Source organism: Eupeodes corollae, chromosome 3 (genome assembly GCF_945859685.1).
Source record: "Eupeodes corollae chromosome 3, idEupCoro1.1, whole genome shotgun sequence".
NCBI classification, from domain to species: Eukaryota; Metazoa; Arthropoda; class Insecta; order Diptera; family Syrphidae; genus Eupeodes; species Eupeodes corollae.
Window position 1 is genome coordinate 75,761,451 of NC_079149.1, and position 21,098 is coordinate 75,782,548.

Consider the following 21,098-nt stretch of genomic DNA (forward strand, 5'->3'; position numbering starts at 1 on the left):
AGTGGTTTTCTTACTGCATCGTTACGAAGGAAAACATGACTTGAATTTTGAAGGTTTTTGGCTATGAATGTTTTGTTAGAGCCATGGCGTTCAGGTAGGATTGGTTGAAGATTTTGCATCGTGTCTCGGATTTTATTCAAGAAATCATGGCTGGAGGTAGCATCAGCTGATGTGAATAAATTGCATGGAAGTCTTAATGAGGTACCATAGACAAGTCTTAGGCCAAGCAGAACGATTGGGAGTTTGGCTACCCAATCTTGTGTTTCGTGGCATTTGATAGCTGTCTTCAAAGTTCGGTGGAATCGCTCTATCATTCCATTTGCCTGTGGATGATAAGGCGATGACCGGTGTCTCTTGATACCCAGAAGTTTTTCAAGTTCGTTGAAAAGAGAAGATTCAAATTGCCTTCCTTGGTCCGTCACAATTTCTTTGGTAATTCCGAACCTTTAAATCCATCCAGAAAGAAAAGCTGTCGCAACTGTTTCGGCGGTGATGTCTGTGAGTGGAATGACTTCAGGCCATCTGGTGAAACGATCGATGCAGGTAAGGGCATATTTGTATCCATCTGAATATGGCAAAGGTCCAACTCGGCGGTTGGAGATTGCATGTGCCGTTGGATTTTGCTCTTTTAGCAGCTGATACATGTTTGCTACCATTTACGACAATCTTTCCTAAGGTTTGGCCAAATGTAACGTTTTTTGAGCATCTGCGTAGTTTTCTGAACGCCTGAATGTGACAAGTTGTGAATCGCATCGAAAACTTGGCGCCGCAGATTCAATGGGACATATGGACGTGCCTTGCCTGTCGAAATATCGCAAAAGATTTGGTGCTTTGTGTTAGGCAGAGTGATTTGTTTCCGTTGTAAGGATGTTGTTGAACTGAGGAGTTGTCTGAGTTCTTCATCTGTTTGTTGTTCACTTGCCAAATCGTCGTAGTCGATGGGAGATGGCGAGGAAATAGCATTTAATCTTGATAGAGCATCAGCCACAACGTTATCTTTGCCTTTGACATGCCTTATGTCTGTAGTAAACTGTCCGATGTAGCTCAAATGTCTGAGTTGACGTGGGCTTGATTTCTCAGGTTTTTGTTGAAAAGCGAAAATAAGCGGTTTGTGGTCTGTGTACAGCACAAACTGTCTTCCTTCAATCATGTGTTGAAAATGCTTGATTGCCATATAAGCACTCAAAAGCTCACGGTCATAACCACTGTATTTGGTTTGTGAAGGTGAAAACTTCTTTGAAAAAAATCCAAGAGGTTGCCAATCATTGGAGACAAACTGTTGGACTACTGCGCCTGCAGCAGTACTGGATGCATCTACCATGATTAACAAAGGAGCATCATTATCTGGATGTGCGAGTAGTGTTGAATTGGCAAGACCTTCCTTACAAGCTTTAAATGCGTTCTCCAGTTCGGGTGTCCAATGGATAACAGTCTTGTCATTCTTCTTATTGACCCAAGGGTATGCATGGAGAGGAGCTTGGATCTGTGCAGCTTTGGGAATAAAACGTCTATAGAAGTTAAGCATGCCCAAAAATCTTCGTAGCTCTTGCACTGTTGACGGCTTTTTGTAGGAAATGATGGCATCAACTTTAGATGGCAATGGTTGGATGCCTTCTTCGCTGACAAGGCAGCCCAAGAAACTGACAGATGACGACTCGAATGTGCATTTTGAAGGATTTATTGTAACCCATATTCTCGAAAACGTTGGAATAGCAGTTTAAGATGTTCTCGATGCTCTTCAGCTGAGTTTGACGCGATAAGGAAGTCATCTATGTATGGAAAACAGAAATCCAGGCCTCTTGATACTTCGTGGACAAATCGTTGAAAGGTTTGTGCAGCATCGCACAGTCTAAAAGTCATCACCATAAACTCAAACAGCCCAAAAGGAGTTATGATAGCTGTTTTTGGGATATCTTCTGGTTCCACAGGGATTTGATGGTATGCACGAGTCAGATCTATGACGCTGAAAACTTTCTTGCCCTTCAGATGATGAGCAAAATCCCCAAAAGGAGGTATGGGATAGCGATCTGAGATGGTGTTAGCGTTGAGTCTTCTGTAGTCGCCACATGGTCTCCAGTCACCATTTTTCTTCTTGACCATATGAAGAGGGCTCGCCCAGCTACTCTTTGAAGGCCGACAGATTCCTTGGCTGAGCATATATTCGAATTCTTGCTTCGCTGTCTTAAATTGTTCAGGGGAGAGTCGTCGGGCCTTGGAAAACACAGGAGGTCCCTTTGTTTGAATGTGGTGGGTGACCTTGTGCTTGGTCTTAGCCAATAGGTTTGTTTTGGTAATATCTTCATATTCTTTCAATAAATCGTAAATGAAAGATGACGGATTTACTGTTTGTATATTAGCAGCACTTAGTGATTTTGTTGCACCAAAACCAGATGTTTGAAGGGTAGTTTTTCGATCGATTAGTTTCTATATTTAATTTTGATTGCCACAGTACTCGCCCTCTAGTGACAACGATATCTATCTGGTATAAGGACACGTCTACCATATTTTGTGGTTTGAGCTGTCATTTGAGGTGGATTGGATCACAAATTTGGAGTGGTATTTCTTTCTTGTGTTTGTTCTTCTTCTTCGTTTAAAAGAAACGCTGGTTTGAGACGATCGATAGAGATATTTTTTTGATGTCCTTTTATTTCAAGTGTGAAATATTTGCTCGTCTTCGATTTAACAAGGTATGGACCATCATACGGTTGCTGGAGTGGTTTTCTTACTGCATCGTTACGAAGGAAAACATGACTTGAATTTTGAAGGTTTTTGGCTATGAATGTTTTGTTAGAGCCATGGCGTTCAGGTAGGATTGGTTGAAGATTTTGCATCGTGTCTCGGATTTTATTCAAGAAATCATGGCTGGAGGTAGCATCAGCTGATGTGAATAAATCGCATGGAAGTCCTAATGAGGTACCATAGACAAGTTCAGCTAAGGTTGCTTTGTAGTCTCTTGTAAAGATGATCTTAGGCCAAGCAGAACGATTGGGAGTTTGGCTACCCAATCTTGTGTTTCGTGGCATTTGATAGCTGTCTTCAAAGTTCGGTGGAATCGCTCTATCATGCCATTTGCCTGTGGATGATAAGGCGATGACCGGTGTCTCTTGATACCCAGAAGTTTTGCAAGTTCGTTGAAAAGAGAAGATTCAAATTGCCTTCCTTGGTCCGTCACAATTTCTTTGGTAATTCCGAACCTTGAAATCCATCCAGAAAGAAAAGCTGTCGCAACTGTTTCGGCGGTGATGTCTGTGAGTGGAATGACTTCAGGCCATCTGGTGAAACGATCTATGCAGGTAAGGGCATATTTGTATCCATCTGAATATGGCAAAGGTCCAACTAGGTCGAGATGAACATTTTGAAATCTTCCTTCAGGTAGCACGAACTCGGCGGTTGGAGATTGCATGTGCCGTTGGATTTTGCTCTTTTGGCAGCTGATACATGTTTGCGACCATTTACGACAATCTTTCCTAAGGTTTGGCCAAATGTAACGTTTTTTGAGCATCTGCGTAGTTTTCTGAACGCCTGAATGTGACAAGTTGTGAATCGCATCGAAAACTTGGCGCCGCAGATTCAATGGGACATATGGACGTGCCTTGCCTGTCGAAATATCGCAAAAGATTTGGTGCTTTGTGTTAGGCAGAGTGATTTGTTTCCGTTGTAAGGATGTTGTTGAACTGAGGAGTTGTCTGAGTTCTTCATCTGTTTGTTGTTCACTTGCCAAATCGTCGTAGTCGATGGGAGATGGCGAGGAAATAGCATTTAATCTTGATAGAGCATCAGCCACAACGTTATCTTTGCCTTTGACATGCCTTATGTCTGTAGTAAACTGTCCGATGTAGCTCAAATGTCTGAGTTGACGTGGGCTTGATTTCTCAGGTTTTTGTTGAAAAGCGAAAATAAGCGGTTTGTGGTCTGTGTACAGCACAAACTGTCTTCCTTCAATCATGTGTTGAAAATGCTTGATTGCCATATAAGCACTCAAAAGCTCACGGTCATAACCACTGTATTTGGTTTGTGAAGGTGAAAACTTCTTTGAAAAAAATCCAAGAGGTTGCCAATCATTGGAGACAAACTGTTGGACTACTGCGCCTGCAGCAGTACTGGATGCATCTACCATGATTAACAAAGGAGCATCATTATCTGGATGTGCGAGTAGTGTTGAATTGGCAAGACCTTCCTTACAAGCTTTAAATGCGTTCTCCAGTTCGGGTGTCCAATGGATAACAGTCTTGTCATTCTTCTTATTGACCCAAGGGTATGCATGGAGAGGAGCTTGGATCTGTGCAGCTTTGGAAATAAAACGTCTATAGAAGTTAAGCATGCCCAAAAATCTTCGTAGCTCTTGCACTGTTGACGGCTTTTTGTAGGAAATGATGGCATCAACTTTAGATGGCAATGGTTGGATGCCTTCTTCGCTGACAAGGCAGCCCAAGAAACTGACAGATGACGACTCGAATGTGCATTTTGAAGGATTTATTGTAACCCATATTCTCGAAAACGTTGGAATAGCAGTTTAAGATGTTCTCGATGCTCTTCAGCTGAGTTTGACGCGATAAGGAAGTCATCTATGTATGGAAAACAGAAATCCAGGCCTCTTGATACTTCGTGGACAAATCGTTGAAAGGTTTGTGCAGCATCGCACAGTCTAAAAGTCATCACCATAAACTCAAACAGCCCAAAAGGAGTTATGATAGCTGTTTTTGGGATATCTTCTGGTTCCACAGGGATTTGATGGTATGCACGAGTCAGATCTATGACGCTGAAAACTTTCTTGCCCTTCAGATGATGAGCAAAATCCCCAAAAGGAGGTATGGGATAGCGATCTGAGATGGTGTTAGCGTTGAGTCTTCTGTAGTCGCCACATGGTCTCCAGTCACCATTTTTCTTCTTGACCATATGAAGAGGGCTCGCCCAGCTACTCTTTGAAGGCCGACAGATTCCTTGGCTGAGCATATATTCAAATTCTTGCTTCGCTGTCTTAAATTGTTCAGGGGAGAGTCGTCGGGCCTTGGAAAACACAGGAGGTCCCTTTGTTTGAATGTGGTGGGTGACCTTGTGCTTGGTCTTAGCCAATAGGTTTGTTTTGGTAATATCTTCATATTCTTTCAATAAATCGTAAATGAAAGATGACGGATTTACTGTTTGTATATTAGCAGCACTTAGTGATTTTGTTGCACCAAAACCAGATGTTTGAAGGGTAGTTTTTCGATCGATTAGTTTCTTATTTTGACATCAACCAAAAGATAAAAAATGACAGGAAATCGGATCGTATGATGGGCTCGGTGACTTGAGCGATGACAAAAGGCCAGCAAAAATTTCTGCGGAGACCAAGGTTTAGTGACATCAATCGTTCTCCATAAGTCGGAATTTCAGTTCCATTCGCTGCATAGAGAATGCGGTTAGTTTGACTGTTGCGTTTGTCTATACTTGAAGGTGGAAGGACTGAAATTGTGGCTCCAGTGTCTATGAGAAAACATCGATTTGAAGATTTCTCATTGACATAAAGGCGACTTATGACATCTGTGGACTGGCTAGTCGCTGATTGCTGTCCACAAATTAGTTTCCCGTCTGAAACTTACAAGGTTCCTGGCACTTCCTTGCTTTGTTGCCATATCTACGATGGTAATAGCAGATATTTGGATCTCTAGCTCTAATGCTGACAGAAGACGAGACTTCAGAGACTTATACTTTTCTGTTGCAGGGGGCTGGTAACCACATCCCGCACTTCGGTTAGGATATCTGCTTCGAGATTTCCAACCAAGGTGTAATACTTCGTGACATCAGAAGTGATTCCACTGGTGTGGAACTGTGCCTCAAGCTGGATCAATCACAGGTCAGGGCTTCGTTTCCAGAATGGTGGCACTTTTATCGAGATTTTGGCGATAACTTCTTCTGCAACCTCTTCTTTTTCGTCGGGCATAGTGTTTGGTGTTACGTGTGGTGTGGGTTAATAATGGCACCTTACCGTTGATCGGGGGATACCTTCTCAACTGTGTTTTTATGTGAAATGTTAGGAACCTTACCATTGATCGGGGGAATACCGTGTATGTAATAGTGTTTTTACTCGGGGTCACCAATGTAGAATCCTGAGAGAAAGTTAAAATGAAACTAGATGTGTTGGCTTTAACTTTCAAGTCAGAACTGATTTTTATTTATTTTTGAAACACTATTCATACAATAAAGTTTGTTTATACTCGATAAACAAGTTTGATTATTCAAACAAAATTCAATATCAAATATGTTTGAATACTGAGTTTTTCTTAATCTAAGTTGTAATATATAAATTATTATTTTAATTTTGATTGCCACATACTTATTAGCTTGGAGCTTATTATTTGAATTCTTCAATAAATTAAATGTCACTGCAAAACAAATAAATATATACACTATATATTTATTCAGAATTTGTGAGTTTGTATTCTATCTAAATATTCGAGATACAAATTTGTAATCTCTGGGTGCCAAATAAAAATCAATTACAGTTTAAAACTGATATTTCCGAAAGTTGTTCTAAGTTCTGAGCAACCCCAAATTAAAGTTGAACGTACCTAAGTTTGCTTAGCACACTCAATCTATCATACAGTAACTGTCGCTAAAATTAGAATTTCTCGGTTGCGGACTACAAATTTCTCCTTATTGAAATAACAAAGACTGAGCCCACAACGCAACTTAGCAGTTGGCAACTATAAGTTGCTGGGAATTGCTCAAAAAGACAGGTGTACATTAGTTGCCACAATAAGCAACTTTTGTTAACTATCCTGCTCAACAAAACAATTTTTGTTGTCCGTAAAAGGAATTCGCTGAAGGGACTAGAAAAAACAATATGAATTCCAGAAAGTTGCTAAAGCTTGCAGTAGTTAGGGAGATGGAAAGCAACTTTATTTGCAACTCAGTGGGCACAAGGTCATAAATCAAGTGGTAACGTTCTGTTGAAACCACATATCATCAACGTCCATATCTACCAATTCGATTTCCGCCATTTCACGTTTAGGTTCGCAGCCAACATTGACCCTTAAAATTTAATAACCCATTTTAAACTTTTTTGTGGAACAGAATCATAGAACAACAATCCAAAATATCCAATGTAAATGTGCATTAATTGTTGTATAACAGCGGATCATACAACATGGCGAAACAGAACCCAACAATTGAATGTTTAAAGTTGTAAGATTCTTGAAATAGGATGTGATGTTACCGATGAATTCTATATTTTAACTTTGAATTATTTTCCACAGTAAAAGACTCTTGATTTTAATAAAAACGAAATGATAAAATGCTTTATTTAATGAATTGGACAAAATCAAAAGGAAAAATAATTTACGGGCGACTGGCTGTATCCATAAAATATGTCTGTCTTCTTGAATATTCGTTGAGTGAAGAATTTGAAAGTTTATGCGATGGGTTCGCCATCTGGTTGTGGTATAATGGTCGCCACATGAGCCCCTCAGGAGTGGAGTAAGGTTCACGAAACTAACTCTGTTTCGTTTTTTCTTAGGTTGTGTAAACAATGTGAATGACTGAGTATTGTATTTATCCATGACATTTTTTGATGCTAGCGAAAGTGGTACTCACGGCTAGTGTTCGTGTTGTCTTGGTGAAGCTGATAGCAGCATTATTTTCAACGAAGGCTGGTTTTAATCTTTCTGTTGACACAGTAGTTGGATTTCCATCAATGTTGATTTTAAAAACAAAATCTGATAAGCGGTCGATGATTTCGCAAGGTCCACGATATGCCTTTTCTGGTGGTTTCTTGACGCTGTCCAGTACTTAGGAGTACATAGTTCCATGAGCGAATGCTTTGGTCTTGTTATGGTGTGCTGATGGAGCTGAGCGAACTTCCCTCATAAATACGCGGAACTGCTTAATGAATTCTTTTCCAGTTGCTTGTGCTGTGGCACATGATTGCAGCTTTCTATGACCGGTGCAATCGTTCGACCATGCCATTAGAGGCAGGGTGGTATGCAGTTGCATCAGAACTCGAGATTGTTTTTAGGGAACTTAAACTGAGCTTGGAAGAAAACTATTTCATCTTGGCCGGTAATTTGAACGCAAAACATGAAGATTGGGGAAATCAACATAATAATCCCAGAGGTAACCATCTTTTTAATTTGATGAATCTTTAAAGCGTTGACCTGCTGGCTACTGAAAAGCCATCGTATCCAAGAAGTGGCTCCTTTCTGGATCTTTTACTGTACGACACCAGACTGACAGTTACAGACAAAGTGGGTAATCACCCTCGAAACTGCTTACAGACAGTCGAATACGACAGTGATCACTGCGAACTGGCTGCTGTAATGCAGATTCCGAACGAACGCGTGGAATTGGAAGAATACGTTGCAACGCACTCTTACAATTACAGTAAGATGCGTTGGCCTCGTTTCACCAACGCCTTAGCGAGAGAGTGACATAGCCCCACCAAACAACAGAAACCTTACAAATACAGAAATTGACCAACACTTACAACAGATGGACAAAACAATAAAACGAACGATGGAACGAACAATACCAAAGTACAAAGAACGGGACCAAATGAACGCATACAGAAACGCGACTATTGACGCACTGCGAAGGCACAAGAGTGGCTTACTGACAAGACTCAAAAACTTGTACAGACGACTTACAGACCCACACGACTTGGAGGTTAGGACACTGAAGTCGTCAATAAAAAATGTCAATCTGTTGATTAAGGAGAACTACAGGCTATCAATTATCAAGTACTGGGACCGCAAGATCCGGTCAGTTAATTCGAGTGACCCTGGTATGTTCCCCAAAATCAATAAGATATTCAGGAAAAAAAAACGATAATGACCTTCCGTGTCTCAAACTCCAAAGAACTGAGGAGAACAGAGACGTACTCAGGACAGCGCGAATAGATCCAGAGGAAGCCATCTTTGACGATGACTTTTACATAATTAAAGATCCGAAGGAAAAAGTGGAGGCGGTGGGAGCTGCTTTCCAGCAAGTGTACTAGGTGAATGTTAGCATTCGCCCCAACCACGACCTGGAAAACAGAGCCCTACTCAATCACTTTTACCTTCGAAATGTAATGACACAATGGCGATCTGAGAACCGCGGTTTCATGCGGTTCAATGACGATTCCTTGGCAAATGCCATAATCGCCGAGCAAACGGGACCAAGTCCCTTGTTAGTGACGAAGGTTGAGCTTCAGTTCATCTTCAATTCAATAAAAAACAAAAAGTCAGCGGGCGTCGATGGTATATCCAACGTTGTACTAAGACATTTACCGATGGAAGCAATTGACATTCATACCACGCTTCTCAATAATGCACTGAATAATGCATATTATCCAGTGCATTGGAAGACCGCACTCCAACCCGTCAAATCTTCGGTCGATAAGTCTTCTTCCGAGCATCAGCAAAGCTTTCGAAAAGATCATTAATAGGGCTCTGACTAAGTGGGCTGCGTACAACAAAATAATTCCGGATAAACAGTTCGGGTTCAAGGCGGGTCATGACACAATTCATGCTGCGTCTAAACTCGTTTCTGATATCCAATGCAATAAATCAAAACAACAATGCACAGGGGCTGTACTAGTTGATTTGGAAAAGGCCTTTGACACCGTATGGTTAGAGGGTATTTACCTAAAACTGAGCAGGCTTGGCATAAGCAAGCCATTGTTGTATATACTGTATGATATGCTTAACGGTAGAAAGTTTGTTGTCAAAAGTAGCAATGTAACTTCTACCACAACATTCTCAATTAAAAATGGTCTTCAACAGGGAGCGGTGAATTCGCCGATTCTTTTCAGCATTTACACTAGCGATCTGATAGGTAGTCTTACAAAGGCAATTGCGTACGCCGACGATCTAATTGCGTACAGAACGGCCCGAAAGGTTGAGGTTATTAGAATTCTCTTGCAGCGTGATTTCGACAAGATTCAGCGATATTGCGACGACTGGAAACTGAAAATAAATGTCCAGAATTCGGAGACAATTCTTTTCCGGACTCCGTTGGCTGGGGCCACGAGGGATACGTTTAAGAATTGGGGCAAGATGGTCATCGTTGATCTTCACGGGCAGCCATTAGCCGACAATAGTGTAGTGAAGTACCTCGGTATCTGGTTAGATCAGTATTTATATTTCGACAGACATATAAATACTGCTCTGACCAGGGCTAGTGGAGCCTTCGCTCTGACGAAACGGCTGTTTTTTTAGCAGTTGGATTGACCCCAGAGTGAAGGTAATTTGCTACATGCCCCTCATACGGCCAATGATCGTGTATGGTTGTCCTGTATGGTTCAACGTTGCCCCTTTCCAGATGGAGAAGTTTCGGGTGTTCGAGCGGCAGTATTTACGACGCTGTACCGGCTTATATCGAACAGCCGAATCTTCTTATGATGTGCATTACTTTTCCAACGAGGTCCTATACAACGGGGCTCGAATCAACAGAATTGACAATTTCGTGAAAAAACTCGTTCGAGGTCACATTGCAAGAGCTATGCCTTCGACCAACAATTTAATTTTCGGGGCGTTCTATCCGAACGACGAGTATTTTAAAATTGCACGCTTGAGCGGCTTCATTCCACCAGAGGCATTCCTCTTTTTAGACAAATGCGGTCTGATACAGGATAGATTGGCAGTTCCGTTAATCTACCACGTCAGACAAAGAACCGTGGATAGGCGACTCCTGTACAATCGGGACGTCATGGCACAAGGTGGAGCAGAGCTCCTTCGGTTCAGTAGGGCTGTGTCCGAACGGGACCGAACTGATAGGGTGAAGCAGGAGAACCAGTTTTGGTGGCTTCAATCGGCACTTGATAGTGGGTAGTCGGGATGGGGTTTAAGCCTTGGCCGGCTTACATACTTGTTTTATAGTTTTAGGTATTAATTTTAAGTAGAATAGGCATGGTGGCAAGAAAAAGAAATTAAAAAAAAAAATTAAAAATAAAAAAAAAACAAAAAAAAATTATTAAAAATTAAAAAAAAAAGATAACGAAATATGAAAAACAAAAATGTTAGATAGTTAGATTTGCTGCTGTGGTTGTTCTAGTTTTAAGTAGTTTATAGGTAGAATAGGTAGTTTAAGTTAGTTAAGTTTTATTTAAGGACCTAATTTTAAGTAGTTTGTAAGTAAAAATAAAAAAGGATATCGATATTAGTTTTTTTTTTAATTTTCTAATTAATACACAAATAAATAAAATTGAATTGAAGTTAAAATAGATCTTAGGGCCGAAAGACATTAGTAGTTAGTGTTATAGTTTACTTAGAGCGTCCGTATGGGACCATTAAGTTAGTTGTAAGTTATGGATAATTAGGCTAATTTTATGAATTTTTGTCTAGCTTTAAGATAGGTTTAAGAATAAATTAATAAAAATGAATTAAAAAAAAGGTGGTACGCAGTCGTTTGTTTCGCGTGCATCCGATGAGTTTTGTTAGTTCCTCAAATAAACGTGATTCAAACTGTGAGCCTCTATCACTGGTTATTGTTGAAGGTGCAACGAATCGACTTATCCACCCAGAGAAAAATCCATTGACGACGGTGTCCGCTGTAACATCTTTTATCGGAACTGATTCTGGCCAGCGAGTGAAACGATCGATGAACGTTAAACAATAGCTATAGCCTTCGGATAGTGGCATCATGATGATGTCAATGTGAATATGTTTGAAACGTTCGCTGGGTATCTCTATATGCTGTGGTATGTTTTTTACATGTCGGTGTACTTTCCCTCACTGGCATCGTAGACACGTCCGTGCCCAGTTGGTGATGTTACGATTCATGGAAGGGCTGACGTAGCCTTGGGCTATGGCTTTCTTCGTTGCCCGACTGCTTGAGTGTGACGGGTTATGCACGTGTTCGAATACTTTTCGTATTAGTGGCAGCGGAATATATGGACGGACGGTTTTGTTGAGAATGTCACATTAGATAGGTTTTTCTGCTTCAATTTTAATGACAGATTCAGGTCGCAACAGTTGTTTAAGTTCCCCGTCGCATATTTGATGATCTGCGATGTCTCTTGTGGATATGAGTGTAGGCATGTCAATTGTTTCGATTCTTGACATTGCATCAGCAACTATGTTTGACTTTCCAGGTGTGTGGACAATGTTAGTGGTGAACTCACTGATGTAATGTAATTACCGTTGTTGTCTTGGGGAAGCATTATCTGATCGTTGTGCGAAGGCAAAAGACAGAGGACGATGGTCAGTTATCACAGTAACATTTCGTCCTTCAATCAGGTGTCTGAAAATCTGTATGCCTTTGTAGATTGCGAGCAATTCTCGGTCGTAGGCACTGTAGTTCGATTCAGATTTGCTTAGGTTCTTTGTGAAGAATCCCAAAGGTTGAGGAATGCTGTCAACGGTCTGGTCAAGCACTGCGCCGATAAAATTATCAGATGCCTCACAGCGTAGTGTTAGGGTCTTATTTGGTATCGGGAATACCAATTGGACGGCGTCGGCTAACAATTGCTTGCACTTTTTAAAGGCCTGTGTGTTCCAAACAACTTCGGTTTTGTCGTTTCGATGCCAATTCGATGAGTGGAACGTGGACTTCGGCTGCGTTTGGCATGTTCAGTCGGTAGAAATTCCAAGATCCCAAAAACCTGTGCAGTTCAGCAACTGTTTTCGGTTTGGGATAGTTACGAATTGCCTCGACTTTCTCTTCCGGAGGTTTGATGCACGATTAGATTAGATTTTGTTAGAGATTTCTTTTTCATATTCTCACCAATTTTCTGTTGACAAGTTATGATAGAAATATCCGCTCCGTTGTCCACCTAAAACTTTAACCCAGTCGTTCGGTCTGTGACATGCAGGCGTGTCGTTAAAACACCTCCAGAGTTGCCTGCGTGATTGTCTGAAGGGTTTAGTGGCTTAAAGTCGTTTTGTTAATTTGGAAATCACATGGCTCGCTGCACTTTCTTGCCTCATATCCGAATCTTTTGTGGAAACAACAGTAAGTTTGTTTCTGGTTATTTCGTGTGCGACTAGAGGACCTACAGCGGCTGTTGTTTATTAGTTTTAAACGTAGATCTTTGATCTCCTTTGAAAGCGCGTTGACCTGAGCTTCTAGCGCTGATATGGAGGGACGTGAAAGCTTGATGATTTTGTCAGCTTGTGTTGCCAGTTTGGATAAATCTGTGACCTCACTTATAGCCAAGACGCCTCTAATTTGTTTCGGGGAGATGTTCGAGGAAAAGAGAACGAAGAACTTTTTCGGGGAATGAGCTTATTGCCAAGTTTCGCAATTGCTGCAGGAGATTGGATGGTTTCTCTTCTGAAATCTCAGTGCCGCGAAAGAGGCGTCAGAGTTTGGACTCGCTGGTTTTGTCGAACGAAGAAATTAAACGTGCTTTGATAGCATCGTAGCTATTTATAGCTGGCGGTGCCGCAAGAATGTCTGAGACAAACGGCAGAGTGGATGAGTCTAAATTGACGAGTACGTAGCGATACTTCGTAGTGTCTGCGGTGATGCGTGAAATTGCGAATGCGGCTTCCACTTACATAAACCAGAGTGAAGGGTTTTATCGCCAAAAAGGTGGAATTTTTACTACTCTTACCGCGTTCACCTCCGGATTCTCAATTTGCGCGTTATTGTCGTCATTTTGGGCGTTATCGTCATTAATTTTGCCAAAATTTTTGTGTCACCGGGAGTTGTTCGGAACAAAATTGAAAATCAAGAAAATTTGTGTGATCTCGTTGATCACGTTGGGGTCACCAATTTGTGGATGTTACCGATGAATTCTATATTTTAACTTTGAATTATTTTGCACAATAAAAGACTCTTGATTTTAATAATAACAAAATGATGAAATGCTTTATTTAATGAATTGGACAAAATCAAAAGGAAAGATAATGTACGGACGTCTAAATCTAAAATCTGTCTCTGTTCTCGAATATTCATTGAGCGAAGAATTTGAATTTGTATGCGATGGGTTCGCCATCTGATTGTGGTAAGTATAATGGTCGCCACAAGGATTTTGCGTGTGCTGCCATCTAGCTTTCAAAATACTCAACTCTATAGTTTCCACTTATTTCCACCAGAAGCAACTACAATTTTCACATAACCATAAAACAAACTACATGATAATTGTTCAACAAAAGATAAAACGTCAAAAACAAAACAAGAAACAATTGACGTACATAGATGCCGTGTATACAAATTTTATTTTGTTTTCCTTCATTGAAATACATTAGATACAAAATTGGTATTTAAAATGTTGAAATAAAAGGTAGAAATATAAACTGTATGATAATTTGTTTGAAATATGTTATTCGGAGTATACCAAAGACCAATAGTGGAAATATAATTCCGTATGGGGAACGACATAGAAAATACTTTAGTAATGTGGCAAGAAGAAACCATTTCATGAAAATCAATTATTGTTCTCTTTTAATAAAAAAAATATCGATTTCAAATGTGTGGATTTTCAGTGTTTTTATTTGGTGGATAAAGACTACATGGTTTTATAAAGATGTATAGATTAAAGATTATTGGAGGTCCTCAAATCCCGTGATGCGATCAGCCTAAAAACACCATTTAAAGAATACGTACATATATATATAGTGTTTGGACATACAATCTAAAAGGTTATCATTTTAAATAATTCGCTGGATCTTATCCTTTTTTAGTGCCGTGGACTAAATGTAAGTTTTAAAATGCTTCGATGACCTAGGTCAATCGCTATGAATTAATTAATAGTAGAAGATCGTTTTCTTATCTCTGATAAGAAGTCAGTGAACCTCTCAACCGCTGTTCCACATTGCTAATAACGAAGTAACAATGATTTTTACCAAGTAACTTCAACGCATTGCAGCTTAAGGTAAGTTTGCATTCTTACTGCAATATCTTGTTAAGTTGTAAATAGATTTTAATTTAGTAAATCTATCCTATAATTTGTTGTTAATTTGAATTTTAGTACCTATTATTTAGAAATAAAATAACGTTCATCTCGTTGGTATTCATTATGCAATTGACAAATTATTTCTAGAGTAAAAATCAACAATTGTTTAATTGTAGGTGATGTTTGAGTATATAATGAAAAATGCGTTAAAAACTAAGTAAATTTCTTTTTTTGAAAAAACACCAGTGAAACAGCACCTAAGTACGTTTTTTCAATTAAATATCATAACATATCTTCACTGTTTCAGTTCCTCGAATAGTGCTGTGTCTTTGTTGAATGTTCTGATCCCATCTGCAAACTATTAAGTTTAAAGATCAACAACAACAATGCCAGATCTCTGCCTTTAACTGGAAAGACCCAAAATCCAGCAATCATCAGCTGATATCTAACATTTGCAACCCATTTCTAACACGCCGATATTCAACAGCCTGATTAGTTTTGTGATAGCATTGATTTTTGCATATGGACTAGAATGCGGCATTAAAATTCTCTTTAAAAAAACCAAAATCCAACATATATGTCCATTCTATGAAGAAAAGAAATAGATTTGAATTTAAAGTTTAATTATACCAACAAATTTATTTGTGATATGCGGGACTTATTATAAACTGTATCCTCGACCTCTTCACAATGCAAATAGTAAGGTATATTCTTTTCGGCTCGAAAATATTAAATTAAAAAAGCAGCGCTTCAGCTCGGACCAGGACCTAGTGACCTAAAACTCTCAACACTCTTAGAAATCTATGTGTGGATTAGAGACATCCCAGGTAACTGTAAGGCAGAACGGTATAGTGGAGCCCATCCTACCACGTTTGGCACATACTGCCATACCAATTGCTACTAATGCAGGACGCTGTGAGGTCACAAAGAACATCTGGCCAACACTGGATTTAAAACGTTCAAGGTGCTTTCTATCTCTAAGCAAATCACATATAAGCTCGATAATAGGTGTCATAACCGGACACTGTCTAATAGGAAAGCACCCCACGAGACTAGGCGTATTCTCAAATGACTTTTGCAAAAGCTGTATGGACGAGGCAGAGGAAGAAACAGTTCTTCATCTTCTCTGCACATGCCCTGCTCTGGCTCGAAACCGCAAGAATTACCAGGAGAATTCGTCTATAACGATCTAAATCATATGAGCATAATCAGCCTCTCACGGGTCGTAAGAGACTCAAACTGGTTCCATTGAGCTTAGGAGGAAGCCTAACAATTCATGTGGTATCACAACGGGCCATTAACCTAAGTGTGTCCGTTTCCATCTTGGACAGCCACTATAACCTAACCATGTGTGGATAATTTCAATAGCACTTTTTGATGATAAATTTCTCTTGAAAAATTGAAAAAAGAGGCGTACTCTTGGAAGAAAGCTTTTAGAGAACATAATCAGAGATTAAATAAAGAGCTCTGGAATCACAGTCCTACACACCAACTATAACGCAAAAGAATTCCAATGCTTTTAAATGCTTTTTTACTAACACTCGATACTAAAATTATTAAGTATGTATGTCTTGAAACCGATGGGTTAAATTAGTTTTGACAAGGATATAGAAAGTTTTTTTGAATTCTTTTTGATTACAAATATTTCGATGTTGCTAATTGCATAAAAATGGTTTGTTAATCATACAAAACGTGATTATAGTGTTAACAGTGATACAAATTATTATGGGAAAATTTAAAACTGAATAATTCAAGCCTTTCGAAGATATTCGGCTGATTTAAATGAGTAAATATGATACTTTTGCTTGAATACTGCCCAACAGGCTTAAGTAATACAGATAATAGAAATGTATGTTGTAAGTGCTAGAATTTAATGATGTTATCATATTTAATCGTTGCTGTTAAACGTGAGCCCAAAAACAAGTATGAAACGCTAAGAGCTACAAAATTAATTGGGTTATAAGGTGCTGACATAAGATCATTTAAAAAATGAGTAAGAAGTTCGAGGATGAAACGGTGCCCTAAAATTGTGCAAGGCGTCATCGTGAAGCAGGATTGCTCCGAGACCTATCTTGCTCGATTCAAAAAATGTAAATTCTAATTTCTGATAAATAGTAGAATATGTATACGTAAATATACGTAAATATATGTATACATATGTATATAGTCTCTTCATACCATCTCGGCCAAACCCAAGAATATCCACCTTAACGTCAAGTTCAAATAAATAGGTAAAGAAACAAACAATTATTAGTCTATAACTCTTTCATAGACGGCAACATTGTTATTACAATGTAGAAATTATTTTTTAATATTTTGGCTACACAAAACTATGTTTTATAAGTACTACATTTTTTCTAAATACATATATTAAAACTTATTCCAGTTCTTAGGTATACGGGTAGATACAAAAATAAATAAATAAGGTGGCGCAACATTCCATGAAGAACCAGGGCCAAGTGACTTACAACTCTCAACCATTTCTGTGTGCGAGTAATGTTGTCATAGATGGAAGCGACCTACAGTTTATATGCCGAATCCGAACGGCTAATTTGAGAAAGCACTTTTTCATGATAAGAATTACTCTTGGAGGATTTGTCAATTCCTCGCAAGAGGCAGTACCCATGAAAAAAGTTAGGTGGCACAGGCAGGGATTGAACCCAAGACCCAACTTCAATTCAATTTTATTTATTTGTGTATTAATTAGAAAATTTAAAAACAGTTCAACGCACTAACCATCACGCTACGGGTATACGGGTAGATAGTTGTAGTTAATAATTCAATAATGGTCTTAAGTCATTGCAATTTTTTAAAGTGGTCGGTTGTACTGCAAATATTTCCAGTATTCAATTAGAATATTCCTACAGCTTACCATTCCACATTTTAAGAAAACAAATCATCTCATCATGGATGAGTCTCTGCTTAACAGTTATCTAGTTTAAGTATTCCAACCTAAAACGAATCGGTGTGTAATTGTTCAGCTTTAAGATAATCCTGATTCCGAACAGTAAAGTTGAGTATTAGAGTTGTAGTTGCCTTTCTAGATATATCTAATAGAGGTTTTCTGATTTTTAAGTAATTGGGTATGAATTTTTGGAATAGTCCCATATCCGTTCCTTGTTTGCAATTCAGTTAAACTAGGGATTCAGTACCCGTGGCATAATAATTAGTAGTATTAGGACTTTTATGTTTTAAGTCTTGGCTTGAACAAAAAAAAATAGTTTCTTCCATGGATACCAGAACTTTTTTTCAGGAAAAAGTATTTCGTTGAAATTCGACATAAAAAGTGTAATCTGCAAAGAACTGCCGAAGATATTTTTACATTTTGGTGTATGAAAAATAGCCTTTTTCTAGTTCCGAATAATTCGGAAGTGTATTTGATTATTGTATTCCGGCGCAAAAACTCTTCTTTACTTATAAAGATTTAGATGTTCACTTCTGTTCTATCTTTCAACGCTGGACAAGGGAGTTCAATGATTTCTACGTTACTCTATCTTTGTTGTTTGTTTTCATCTTAAATATGCCTCTCAAGTATGTATCCCATCTTTCGATATTCATATAAATTATTGAATAAACTGCTACAAAGGGGTTAAACTGCAAAGCTGGATGATTTGTATTTTTTGATAATGTTTTAGGTAAACTTAGGATTGTATGAATCTTAATTTGCTCCCTCTGTTTATGTGGAAGGAACAATTGTATTTATTTGATGTTCATAAATATATCTTTTACTTACCTAGGACAAAGTGACTTACTTAAGACAAAGTGAACGTATAAAATAACCCCAGCGCTGAAAAGTTCTTCGATTGATCTTGGGAAAAGTAGAGTGGAGGAGAAAATGGTACATCTAGCTGTATGGGCTATACACGAACGTCGCAAACTTTGCCAATAGAATAAAGATACAAAAAATGTCTATGATGGCTGGGCCATCTTGAAAACTAACAATTATAGATTAATTTTAATTGGAAAATTACGATAAAATTTTAGCTGTTCAGCGCATTGAAGAGCAGTCATATTTATATACTCCTGTTCGATTATTCCTTAGAGTGAGACCTTATTCACCGGTTTTCGGATTGTAACTACTCCTTTTGTAATATCCCTTACAATCTATATGGCCTTTTTAAATGTGTCTACGATTCTTTTATTCAGTCTACCCTTAAGTTATAGAATAATAACCAATATGCCCTACATTTTGCGTTTGTTGTGTAGATAGTCGAAATATTATCTGGAACTTAAAGAGGAAAGTTTGATTATTTTGTATTTATAATTTTTGTTACAAACATTTTGGATTTTTGCGACAAGATAAAAGATATGTTACAGTTACAGAATCAGATAACCCTTATTAACCAATATGTAATGTACCTTTTTAACGATAGCAATTCGTGAAAAATTTTAAAAGAAGTATTTTGTAAAGAATTTAATTTTGTTACAATTTGTGGTGCAATTTTTTTCAAATGACCAAAATTGTACTTGTTAGGTCAAAAAAAAAAAAAAAACAATCCATTCAGTACAGCATTCGGAAGTATCTATAATATTAGTTTCGCTATTGGGAGTATTTATTTCTTCTACTTAAATGATGTAACACTTTAGTTGACTTACTTACTTACTTAAGGTGGCGCTACAGTCCTGTGTGAACTAGGGCGTCACCCAACAAACTTCTCCATCTAGCTTGATCCCTAGCTAGATGTCTCCAGTTTCGAGCTCCAAGTTGGGTCACTTTCCACTTATGCGCGCCACCTGATCCGCGGTCTGCCTCTACTGCGCTGTCCTGTGGGTGTGGACTCGAAGACTTTCCGGGCCGGCGCATTGGTTTCCTTGCGCTCTACGTGACCCAGCCATCTTAGTCGTTATACTTTTACCCTTCTGGCTAAGTCTACGTCGCTGTACAGCCCGTACAGCTCGTCGTTACATCTTCTCCTCCACTCCCCTTCGATGCATACGGGACCGTAGATCACACGAAGAACTTTTCTTTCGAACCGACCCAAGGTGCTTTCATCCGCTTATGTCATAGTCCATGCTTCTGCACCGTATAGCAGGACCGGGATGATAAGGGTCTTATATAGCGACACTTTGGTCCCTCGAGAGAGGATTTTACCACTCAATTGCTTTCTTAGCCTAAAGAAACAGCGGTTAGCAAGAGTTATTCTGCGTTTGATGCCAGCGCTGGTGTTGTTTTCTGCGATTACAGCGGAGCCTAAGTAGACGAAGTAATTGACTACTTCAAAGTTACGTCTGTCGATGGTGACGTTTTGACCAAGACCTCGATGTTGTATGTCCTTTTTTGACGACAGCATGTAATTATTTTTGCAACCATTAACCGTTAAACCCATTTTTAGTTGACTACTCCGAGTAATATTTTCAGGAAGGCTTTCTGGTCTTGACTTATTAAAAGTATATTTCTTCTTATTTTCCATGTCAAAAGCTCACAATTCATTGATTTGTTTGTCTTTTTCTTTAAATGTTGGCCGATTATTTTTCTTAATTATCATAGTATTGAGATGAAGGAATAAAACAAAATATTATATAAATCGGTTGAGATCATCTTGATTTTTCTTAAAAACATTGCATGATTATTTACATTGAAATTTCTAACAATATTGTTAGATCTGACAATGGTCTGCACTTAACATTCAGTCCTGATCATGATTACAGCCGACTACAAAATTTATCCGGGTTTTCCCGCTTCCAATTTCAACGTACAGAGTTGTAATTAACTCTTTTTAATTTCCATCTGCAAATCCAAAGTCTGTACTTGTGTCAACATGTAACTAAAAAGTGTATTGAAGAATTAAAAACAATGGGCAGGTTCAGGCAACATAAGGGACTTCATTTGCAGTCAACTTCATTCTTTGAGCGTACATTTTGACCAAGGCAACTAGTTAGTTTATCAAGCGTCATGAATTTCAAATGAGTTGAATGAAAACAAATTATCAACTGTCATTTTGATAGAAGTAGACTTGATTTGATAGTTAGAGAGATTTTTCTTGACTAACTTTCCAGTCAACTTTTTATTAAAGTTGCCTTAAGTGGATGGTAATTTTTTGGCAGCTGGACAATCAGATGCTAGAAACTTGCCTAAGTTTTAAGTCCCTTATGTCGTCTGAACCTGCTCAATGCAACACCAGATTTACAATGGAAAACAGCACATGTCATAATCAAAATTATTAAAGAATACTATCATCTGGGTGGAAACAGTACGTATTGTTAAAAAAAGCTGAACCTTAATTTCCGATTATTTTTCTCTTGGACATTTACAAAACGAGGCTAATAGATCCCAATTTGTAACTTTATTTTGCACACAAAA

General features: G+C 38.6%; 1 protein-coding gene across 1 annotated transcript in view; it reads left to right on the forward strand.

Annotated features, from left to right (window-relative positions):
• The first annotated feature begins 14,106 nt into the window (after nucleotides 1–14,106).
• The window catches only part of LOC129951719 (ecdysone receptor), a 155,002-nt gene continuing 148,010 nt past the window's right edge, over nucleotides 14,107–21,098 (forward strand). Inside the window, exon 1 of the mRNA XM_056064017.1 lies at nucleotides 14,107–14,776. The gene's annotated coding sequence lies outside the window, so the exon portion shown is untranslated. The remainder of the gene's footprint in view (nucleotides 14,777–21,098) is intronic.